At 43.4% G+C, this 11,533-nt stretch overlaps 1 pseudogene; it reads left to right on the forward strand.

Annotated features, from left to right (window-relative positions):
• The first annotated feature begins 5,060 nt into the window (after nt 1–5,060).
• On the forward strand, nt 5,061–5,381 carry LOC142438859 (small ribosomal subunit protein eS24 pseudogene; annotated as a pseudogene).
• The last annotated feature ends 6,152 nt before the right edge of the window (nt 5,382–11,533 follow it).

An 11,533-nucleotide genomic window follows, 5' to 3' on the forward strand; every position in this document is an offset into this window, starting at 1 on the left:
GCTCCTCAGTTTCCCTCTCTCTCCAAGCTCCTCCCTCCACCATGAGCCCTTGATAAGTTATACATTATTACTGTTTTGTCATATCTTACACTGTCTGATGTCTCCTTTCACCCACTTTTCTGTTGTCCATCCCCCAGGGAGAAGGTTATATGTAGATCCTTGTAATCTGTTCCCCCTTTCTACCCCACCTTCCCTCTACCCTCCCGGTATCACCACTCTCAGCACTGGTCCTGAGGAATCCTCTGTCCTGGGACAATGATTTTAAGTTAATTGCTGTTCACAACTAAGGAAAGGGACGCTCAGATTGGCTAAGAAACTGGCCCAGTGCCGCACAGTTGACTTTCTCTCAACACAAGATGAAAGTCCACTATTCCTTTACTCACCACAGAAAGTCTTCTAGGATATGCACTGTGTGAAGGGAATTACTGAAAGCTCATCACCTGGGTTCACTGAGATTTAGCTTAATTTCTCTCTAATTTGTTCAGTTAGTTTAAGAGCTTCTAGACAGATGGTAATTAACGTTATTTTGAAAAGCTTCCAGGGAAAGTTTCACAGCTTTTTCTGGTAATCTAAGTCTGTTTAGCTTTCAGGGACCTATTAAGACTAACCTAAACCCTCTTCAATACAGCCAGACCAAGGCCAACGACTGGCTGTCGGACAGACCACCATTTGCTCACATATGAGTTCACATATTGACGCGAAAGAAAATCAGAACAAGTCCATAAAAGCCAAGGTATGGTTCTGAGTATACCCCACCTGAATTTAGCGATCACCACAAGACGCGATGCAACAAATTGCACACTAATAACTGAGGACCTACGGAGTTGTGGGCCGACAGCAAGGGCATCATCCATGAAGGCAAAAGGTCATTAAAGAGGAAGGAAAGAGAGAAAAACCAAAGTGTTTGTCAGAAGAGACTCCGAAACATTCTCTTGAACATAGAGCAGCTAAAGCAAATGGAAGAAATAATGAAGTAAAGGAACTTAATAAAGGATTTCAAAGGGCTGCTAAAAAAGGCAAAATAAAATATAATGAAATGTGCAAAGATGTGAAGGTAGAAAACCAAAATGGAAGAACATTCTTGGCATTCCTCAAGTTGAAGAAAACATTCAAGCTTTTGACACGATTGAGCTATGGAATGAGATGATGTATGTATTAACTCAAGTATTAATACATTTAAAAAACAAACCACAGATCCAGGAACAGGTTTTGCACTCACATTAAATCCTAGCTCCAAGTTAAAAACAATTAGTTCTTACATCCTGGCCCTGATCGATTCTCGCCCTCAGGAAGGGAACATAGAAGATATGGGAGCTATAGCAACATGTGGCAAAGACATTAGATGGTGCCCAGCTGTGTTTGTCCAGGTAGACTAGAGAAACAGATCCTTTAAAAAAATAATTTTATTGGGGAGTCATACAATTAAAAATAATTTTATTTGGGGCTTATACAACTCTTATCACCATCTACACATACATCAATTGTGTAAAGCACATTTGCATATTTGTTGCCATCCTCATTTTAAAACATATTTTTATTCTACTTGAGTCCTTGGTATCAGCTCCTCATTTCCCCCTCCCTCTCTTACAAACCTTTGATAATTTATAAATTGTTATTATTTTTCCATGTCTTACACTGACCGATGTTTCCCTCCACCCACTTTTATATTGTCCGTCCCCTAAGGAGAGGGTTAAGTGTAGGTCATTGTGATTGGGTCCCCTTTTCTCCCCCCACCTTCCCCTTCCCCTCCTGGGATTGCTACTCTCAGTGTTGGTCCTGAGGGATTCATCTGTCCTGGATTCCCAGTGTTTCCAGTTCCTATCTGTACCAGTGTACATCATCTGGTCTAGTCTGATTTGTAAGGTAGAACTGGGATCATGATAGTGTGAGTGTGAGTGTGGCGGGGGGTGGGGGTGGGTGGGAGGAAGCATTAAAGAACTAGAGGAAAGTTGTATGTTTCATTGTTCTTACCCTGAACCCTGATTTGCTCATCTCTTCCTTGTGATCCTTCCATAAGGGGATATCCAATTGTCTATAGATGGGCTTTGGGTCTCCACTCTGCACTCCCCTTCATTCACCTTGTCATGATTTTTTGTTCTGGATCTTTGATACCTGATACCTGAACCCATCAACACCTCATGATCACACAGGCTGGTATGCTTCTTTCATGTGGGCTTTGTTGCTTTAGAGAAACAAATTTATAGACATGCATATGTGTATAAGAAAGAGGTTTATATACAAGAGCAGTTGAATATGGAGAAAACATCTTAGCCCAGTTCAGTGCAAGCCCATATGTCTGATATTAGCCCAGATGTCCAATAACAATCTATAAAGTCTTCTTCAGATTCAGGAAACACATGCAATGACCCCAATACAGGAAGATCACAGGCCAGTGGGTAGAAAGTCTTTGGATCCAGTGGAGGTGAAGCATCTCAGCACTGACAGGGGTCTCTACATGTGGCTTCTTCAGCACCCAGGGCTGCATCAGATTAGGTCCATGTGGCCTAACCTCAGGGATGTCACACAGGGAGTCAGCAGAGAGAGAAAAAATGTCTCCAGTCTCCAAGGAGGAAAATACAGGAGTAGAAGGCCATGCCCACACAGAGGCCTCAGTGACTATGATCCCAATTGACAGACTAGACTCCATCCCTTCCCTCGAATCCTCTCAATTAAAAAAAATCATTTTATTAGGGACTTATACAACTCTTATCACAATCCACACATACATCAATTGTCTAAAAGACATTTGTACATTAATTGCCCTCATCATTCTCAAAACATTTGCTCTCCACTTAAGCCCCTGGCATCAGCTCCTCATTTTCCCCCCTCCCTCCCCATGCCCCTCTCTCTGGAATCCTCTCAAATTGACACCAGATTATATAGCTATCCCACTGGCTATCAGATAAAATAGCATCTGGGGTCTTAAAGGCTCATCTCCAAACAAGCAGTCATCTAAGTGAGATGTCAAGTAAATCCACATGGGAGAAGCACACCGTCACCAGCCACCAAAGGACTGTAAATCATATAATCCAAAGTTGAAGGATGGATTAGTAGCAGAGTCTAAATTGTGAAAATCCGGTTTGCAGAAGACTATGGGTGACAGTGGGAGCCCAAGATTCATTTGGACTACCTAGGAAATAAACCTCTGATGGCCTCCCTCTAGCCAGGATAGAGGGATGGGAGGCAATTGTGTACTAAACAGAATACATTGGAGAGATGAGTATCGAAGACCAAAGGCGTAAATATGACTTGTTCAGTTAAAACTTTGTCAGCTGATCCCTCCTCTGATACATGCTGGACCTGATCTGATTTTCAACATTTTCTGTGCTTTAGTTTTGATTTGTTCATATTAGGGTGTATCTCAGAGGTGTTAGGTCCTTGGAAATCACCCTCCTGAAGTTGTGTTATATGTTTCGGTTTGTGAAAGCCAGGATTGATGAATCTATAGGGACAGCAAGTAAAATAAGGGTTTTGGGGGTGGGTATAGTGCTGGTGGTGGTGGGGTGTCAAAGGGAGACGATGTTAAGGAGTTGATGAAGAAAAAATGTTTGGAAAGTGATTGTGGTAGCAATTGTACAATTCTGCTCAATGTGATTGAACTATGGAATAAGATATATGTATTAACTCCCAATTAATAATAAATTAAAACAAGAAAACATTCAAGATCAAAGTTATAATATTAAAGGATTCTATGGGAGAAAATATTGAAGATGCAGAAAGCACTGAAAGAAGATGGAAGGGAAAAATAAATAAAAAGAAGATGGAGTCATAGTACCAAAAAGAATTGGCCAACATTCAACCATTTCAAGAGCGAGCACATGATCAAGAACCAATAGAATTGAAGGGAGGCATACAAGTTATCCTGAAGACATTGGTAAAAAATAAGGCTCCAGGAATTGATGGATTAATACTTGAGATGTTTTAAGAAACAGGGGAATGCTTGAGGCACTCACTCATCTACTCAAGAATTTTTGAAAGACAGCCTGCTACCTGTCCAACTGGCTGGACGTTGCCTATATATTGGAAGATGCCCATATGTGTCAATTCCAAAGACATGTGATCCAACAGAATATTAGAGACGATTGAAAGTTATCCTTATTATCCTACACAAGTAAAGCTTTGCTGAAGATCAGTAAAGAAATGGCTGCAGTAGCACACGGACAGGGAACTGCCAGGAATTCAGAAGAGGACATGGAGCGAGAGATATCCTGCCAGCATGAGATGGCTCTTGACTGACAGCGTAGAATACCGGAAAAAAAGGTTACCTGTGTCTTCCTGCCTGTGCAAAGGCACCCAACTATATGGATTATAATAGAGTATGAGTAATATTGTGAAAATGGACAGTCCAGAACACTTAATTGTGTTCATGCAGAACGCATACATAGGCCAAGAGGCAGTTCTTCATACAGAACAAGGGGATGTTGGGTGCCTTAAAGTCAGGAAAGGTGAGCACCAAGGTTGTGTGCTTTCACCATATTTATTTAGACTGTATGCAGAGCAGATAAACCCAGAAGTTGGACAGGAGGAGGACTCATTAACAACCAACAATATGCAGATGACACAACTTTGCTGAAAATGAAGAGGACTTTAAGCACTTACCAGTGCAGATCAAAGATGATGGATTTCAGTATGAATCATACCGCAACAGAAAGAGAATGAAAAATGTTCACAACTGGGCCAAGAGGCAACATCATGATACAGGAAATTGCCATGGATTCAATTTTTCTTTGATCCACAATCAATGGCCATGGAAATGAGCACCAAGAAATACAATGACATATTGAACTGGTCAAATCTGCTGCAAAAGACTTCTTTACATTGTTGAAAAGCAAAGCTGTTGCTTTGAGGAATCAGGTGCACCTGGCAAATCATGGTATTTTCAGTGGACTCATGCATATGGTATTGATGAAGAATCTTTAATGTATTATAGAAGGTGAAATTTGTCTTAGAAACAGTGCAGCCTATCTCTGACTGCTTGGGTGTTCTACGCCATCCTGAATGACATAGTAATCATCTGGGCCAGGAAGTTCATGACCAACTGACTACTTCAGCAAAAACAAATGGTCATTGATGTCCTTCACGCTGGGAAAGCAACAGTGCCTAAGACAGAAATTTGTGAAACACTAGCCAAAATCTACAAGAGCACACCAGATGTCGTATTTAGATTTAGAACCCATTTGGGTGATGGCAATACGACTGGCTTCGGCATGATTGATGATTCATTGGATGATACAGAGAAAAGTGAACCTAAACACAGACTTGCAAGACAGGGCCAGTGCGAGAAGAAAGAGACCTCAAGCAAACAACGCAAGGAGCTCCAGAGCAGAGTGAAGATAGTCAGGGGGACTGCAAAGGCCAACGCCGGTGCTGCCAAAAAGTGACCTGGAGGTCGGATCACCGAGAGAATAGAGTCGACAGTGACTTGCTCTGCACTGGTCATGTGGATTTTTCACCAGAGAATTGATAAACTATAAAATCTTAAAAGAAAGAAAGAAACAGGATAGCCAGTAATGACAAGGCTTTGGACATGTTATCTGGCAGGCTTACTCCCTGGAGAAGGGCATTGCCCTTGGTAAATTAGAGGATCAGTGATAAAAAAGGAAGACCTTCAACTGCAGGCCTGGGCCCTGTTTCCTTGGTGTGTACACTAAGAACGAAACCCTCATCTTCACCGAATCATGACAAGGTCCTCCTGCTACAATTGGATCCCATTTCTTGTAGGGAACCAGCAGCCACAGAGAAAAACCATCCCTAGAAGGTAGGCAGATGTTTCTAGGAGCGCGATGAGACCCCTGGGTCAAAGAATATTGTAGCCACTCGGGTCCTTACAGGGCAAACATCGAACTCCACCAGTTCCCAGAAAGAATGCCTAATCTCCTCCAAGTCATTGAAGCGATTTATTGGCAGAGCTTGAGCTAGAGCCCCGAGCAGCTGGTTTCCGGGGAGAGTGCATAGCTCTGAGGGCAGATAGGCAACAATTCAAAATCTAGTTCTGCTGCCTCCTCATATGGGCCTGGGCAGGCCCTGCTATCTTGTTTACCGGGTACCTTGGCTTTCTCATTAGTAAAACGGGGCTGAGATCTACATCACGGTGAGGATTAAATTAAATAGTGTATGTGAGTTCCTGGGGCATAGTAGAGACTCACTTGATATATTATTATTTATTTTCTAACCCAAGACTCAGGATTTTCATTGACTGCATTCGTTCCTATAACAAATCATGCCCCAAACATAGTGGATTAAAACAATAATCATTTATGGCCATTAACAGTTACTGGTTGTCAGCTAGGCTGGGTGGTTCTGGCTCAGTGTCTCTTGTGCGGTTGCAGTCAGATGTCAGTTGGGGCTGCAGACATCTGAAGGTTAACATCTGAAGGCTTAACTGAAGGCTTTACTCATTTGGCTGGGAAGTCGGTGCTGGGAGTAGCCTTAGGGTCTCCATTCTTCAAATTTCTCTGCAGAGCTGAATATTACAGCCTGGTGTCTAGATTCCTCTGAAGTAAACAATCTAAAAGACCAAGGATGAACTTGCCATGCCATTTATGATCTAGCCTTGTGTGGCAGTTAAATAAATCTCCTGTTAACTTATGAAGGAGTGGAGTCTAGCCTGTCAATCAGGTTACAGCTTGATGACCTCATTTGGAGGTACGTCACAGATAAGTAGCACACTCTCCCTGCGAGACATTCCTGTTGACAAGCCACATGGAGATATGCCAAAACCCTGGAGCTGGAGAAGCCAAGTAGAGACCCACGCTACCACTGAGATGCTTCTATCACCACTGGATCCACAAGACTTTCCACCCACTCGCCTGTGATCTTCCTGCATTCGGCATCATTGCATGGCTATGTAAGTCTAAAGAGGAATTTATGAACTAGTATCGACATATGGGCTAGTATCGGATTTATGGACTTGATCTGGACCGGACTGGGATGTTTTCATAATGTACAATTGCTCTTTAATATAAAATTATGCCTTACACATATGAGTGTTTTAGATTTGTTTCTCTAATCTACCTGGATGAATACACCTTGAAAGTCACACATGTGCCATATTCTACTGGTGATTCACTGTGGGAGGGGACCAAACAGATGTGAGCACCAAGAGTTGAGGATCCCTGGGGGATGACTGTCATGCTGCCCTTTAGACAAGGTTCAGTTCTTGGTTATACAATTGTACCAGGTTGTCATGTCACCTCTTCACTTTCAGTGTCTTGAGTTATGTTGGTGATTTTCAACCTTCACCCCTGGCTTTTCAGGGCAGATAGGAGCTGTGCTCTCCATTAGTGTCTCTAGGAGTTCTAAAAATGTTGTTTATAATTAGCCAAGCAATAATCCCCACTGCTGAGCTAACTCCAAGGCTCATCTGCTTGCTTCTCTGGAGGTTTTTAAATAGACAGGGATGTGTTAATGACACAGTACATTATCTGTCTGTTACCGTTTTGGCAGGCAAAGTGGAAACATGACTTTTTAGAGGAGGAGTTAATCAGTATTAAAGCAGTTTTTGTAGCTCAGACTAGGAGTAGGTGCCGAAAGTTTGCCTGGGAAGACTAGGCTTTCCAAATGGCATGGGGCCTGGCGATGCCCTTTGTGTGGGTTGGGGGCATGACCTGGAGCCAACGTGGCTGAGCTGCAATACGCTGACCAGCCTGGGATCATCATGATTGACAGCTTCCCACTTTCTTTTCATTTGAAATCATCGAATCTGCTCCTAAACTCAGCATCTTTCACAACCAAGATGTGGGACTCTTGCTTCTTTGCTGACAACGCTCAAGTTGTGTCTCTACCATGCCCCCCACCAGACCTGTCTCCCAGGATCCAGGTAGCCCACTGAATGTCCTGTAGGCACGTTGGGAATTGAACTCAGGATGTTCTTCCCATTCAAATGAAGGAATCCTCAGCCAACGGCACTACTGTGCCCTCTCACCGCTCAAACTAGAAACCTAAGCAGCACGGTGTGAGGACTCACCGAAAGTTCAGGGGGACTGGAGGTTGAGCGCCTGACTTGCATCTCAGCACAGCAATCTGCAAGCTCTGTGGTCTGCAGCAATGGGCTCATCGTGATGTTTTCGTTTCTTCCGTGAAATCGAGACAATCATGGAAATGATCCAAGAGTGTTGCTATGAGAATGAAGCGAGATGATCCAACATGGCATAGAGTCAGAGCACAGCCAGAGCTCTGAGCGACAGTAGGCCTTGGATCCTCGACGGATTTCTTAAACGCATGCGCTCCTGTACATCGACACTGCCCGCCACCCAACCCCGGCTCAGATTGCCATCAGTGCTCAGGTGTTCAACTGCTACAGCTTCCTGACCAGAATCGCTGGCGTCAGGGGCATTTCAAAAGCAAAAATAGCACTGATGCCACGTCCCGTGTCCTTCAGATTTGGAACACGTTCCTTACGGGGCACAATAGACTCTGCAGTCTTTCACCCACCGGTCTCAGTGTCCTCCTCTTAGGGAACTGTCCTCTGTTCCTCCGAGGAACCACATTGTTGCCCACCGCCAGGCCCCGCAAAGGTTTTCCCTTCTTCAGAGACAGATTTCCCAGGTCAGACTTCTCGAGTTCATCCTGCACCTTGTTGTGAAAGAAGGGCACTGCCGGCAGAGGTGAAGTGAGATCAAGGCGCTTTATCTCCTTCTTCCCAACTTCTTCTTGGCCTGCAATGGTCCGTCTAAGGATGGGAAACAGTATTGGACCCATTAATTCTAGCACCTTTTAGGGCTAAACCCCACCCACTACAGCTGAAGCCAACTCCTAAGGAGCAGGCGGGAACAGCAGAGGCACAGGGAAGCTTCTGAGAAAGATCTGTTGGAGAAGGGAGGCAGATGCTTCCCAGAGGGCGATCCATCCTCAGGGTCATAAAATACTATAGCCGACTGGGACCTGAAAAATACAGGAACGTTAAGTCACATGCCTGGGCTCCAGCTTCTGACAGTTGGTTGTCTGCACAGCTGTGCACTGAGGGGTTTTCAGGCCTGATCTTAGATTTTCCTTGATGTCCCTGTGATACCTCGAGGTCTGCACCCTTTGCCGAGTTCAGGCCTCATCATCCTTCAACCAAGCATCGCTCCTTTGGGAAACTTTCTGCACCTGCTGGACTTGACCAGAGTCCCCTACCTCCGTCCCCTGCCATGCTAGTTAAGGTCTCCTTCCCTTCCCTTTAATCAAACATGCTTTATTGAAATTGGTCATCATTTGGCCAAAGTCTGGCTTATCTCTGTGCCCTAGGTCCTACTTAGTTATTAGTATCTAAGAACTATTTGTTTAACAAATAAATCAATGGGTCGCTAACTTTTAAAGTATCCATGAATATTCAAAGGGCCACAGAGGCTTTTTAATATTTGCCTTAACATTTAAAAATCATTTTATTAGAGGCTCATACAACTCTTATCACAATCCACACGTACATCAATTGTGTCAAGCACATTTGTACATTCATTGCCCTCATCATTCTCAAAACATTTGCTCTCCACTTAAGCCCCTGGCATCAGCTCCTCATTTTTCTCCTCCCTCATGAACCCTTGATAATTTATAAATGATTGTTTTGTCATATCTTGCCCTGTCCGACATCTCCCTTCACCTATTTTTATGTTGTCTGTCCCCCAGGGAGGAGGTCACATGTAGATCCTTGTAATTGGTTCCCCCTTTACACCCCACCCTCCTGGTATCGCCACACGGGTCCTGAAGGGGTCATCTGTCCTGTATTCCCTGTGTTTCCAGTTCCTATCTGTACCAGTGTGCATCCTCTGGTCTAGCCAGATTTGCAAGATAGAATTGGGATCATGATAGTGGGGGTGGGTGGGGGGTGGGGGTAGGAAGCATTTAAGAACTAGAGGAAAGTTGTATGTTTCATCATTGCTACATCACACCCTGACTGTCTTGTCTCCTCCCTGAGACCCTTCCATGAGGGGATGTCTAATTGCCTACAGATGAGCTTTGGGTTTCCACTCTGCACTCCCCCTTATTCACAATGATATAATATTTTGTTTTGATGATGCCTGATACCTGATCCCTTCAACACCTCGTGATCGCACAGGTTGGTGTGCTTCTTCCATGTGGGCTTTGTTGCTTCTGAGCTAGATGGCCGCTTATTTACCTTCAAGTCTTTAAGACCCCAGATGCTATATCTTTTGATAGCCAGATACCATCAGCTTTCTTTGCCACATTTGCTTATGGCCCTGTTTTATCTTTAGCGATTGTGTCGGGAAGGTGAGCATCATGGAATTCCAGGTTAATAGAACAATGTGTTCTTGCATTGAGAGAGTAATTTAGTGGAGGCCCAATGTCCTTCTGCTACCTTAATACTAAATCTATACATATATGCACATAGATCTATTTCTACTTCTTTATATATAAATATATTTACATATGTACATGCCTTTATTTAGACCTCTATAAATACCTTTATCTCTTAGCTCTTTCCTCTAGTTATTTTTACTTTCCTCTTGTCCCACTATCATGCTCAGCCTTCATTAGGGTTTCAGTAATTCCTCTTAGTTACATTAACCTTGGTCACGCCCTACCTGGCCTCCTACGCCCTCCTGATTTGGATCACTTGTTGTTCCTTGTCCCTGGCTTTGTTAACACCAGTACACCCCCCCCACCCCCACCTTCCCCTTTCCCATGTCCCCATGGAACGGGTTGGTCCCGTTGCTTTCTCCTCTACATTGTTCATCCTAACTTTTAATTTTTTATTTCATTCATTCAAGATCTATTTATTGAAAGCTCCCCAAACCTGAGAATCAGATATTGGGTTAAACTTGAAAATAAAACATAGAAAAGCAAGACGTGACAGGGCCTGTGAAATCAAAAGGTGACTGTGTGTGCATATCAGTATAAAACAATGTGAGAGACCTTCAACAGCAGGACTTCAAACTGGTAGAAAATAAGGATGGGACGTTTGGGAGGCTAATTTTGTTTTGAGGAAACAGTTCTGACTCCCAGTGATTGTATAGAACAGAATAGAACTGGCCCAAAGGGTGTCCCGGTCTCCTGTAAATCTTTAGGGCAGGGTGTCAAACTTGATTAAAACGTGGGCTATTTGGTGCAACAGGACACATTCACACGGGGCACATCACATTTACACATTTTGTTAAATTTATATTTTGAAGTGAGGATTCAGGGATATGGATAGGAAAATTAAAACACTATATAATTGCTTGTATTTAAACATTTATTTTATTCAATGTATTTATAAAACTAAAATTACTCTTTTTTACCCGAAACTTGCCAGACCTTTCCCCCTACTAGTTTTCACATACTTCTTAACACAAAATGTTGGATAGCTGACAAATGTGATGCACAATTGTAATGTCTTCCCTCTAAAAATGTTAACTTGCGCTGCCACTAGGTATGATTCATAGCAGTACAACCCAGAGTGCTCTTTTTAGCCTTTTCGCTATTGGGATCTGTTTACATTACATGACACTGAGGGTGGCAGACATATCGCTTCTAAACGTCTCCAGAACTGAGTCAGCACGTTTATACACATCCACAGGCCCCCGGGAAATGCACTGCTCCACGTGCATACTTG

This window comes from Tenrec ecaudatus, chromosome 1, assembly GCF_050624435.1.
Source record: "Tenrec ecaudatus isolate mTenEca1 chromosome 1, mTenEca1.hap1, whole genome shotgun sequence".
Taxonomy (NCBI): Eukaryota; Metazoa; Chordata; class Mammalia; order Afrosoricida; family Tenrecidae; genus Tenrec; species Tenrec ecaudatus.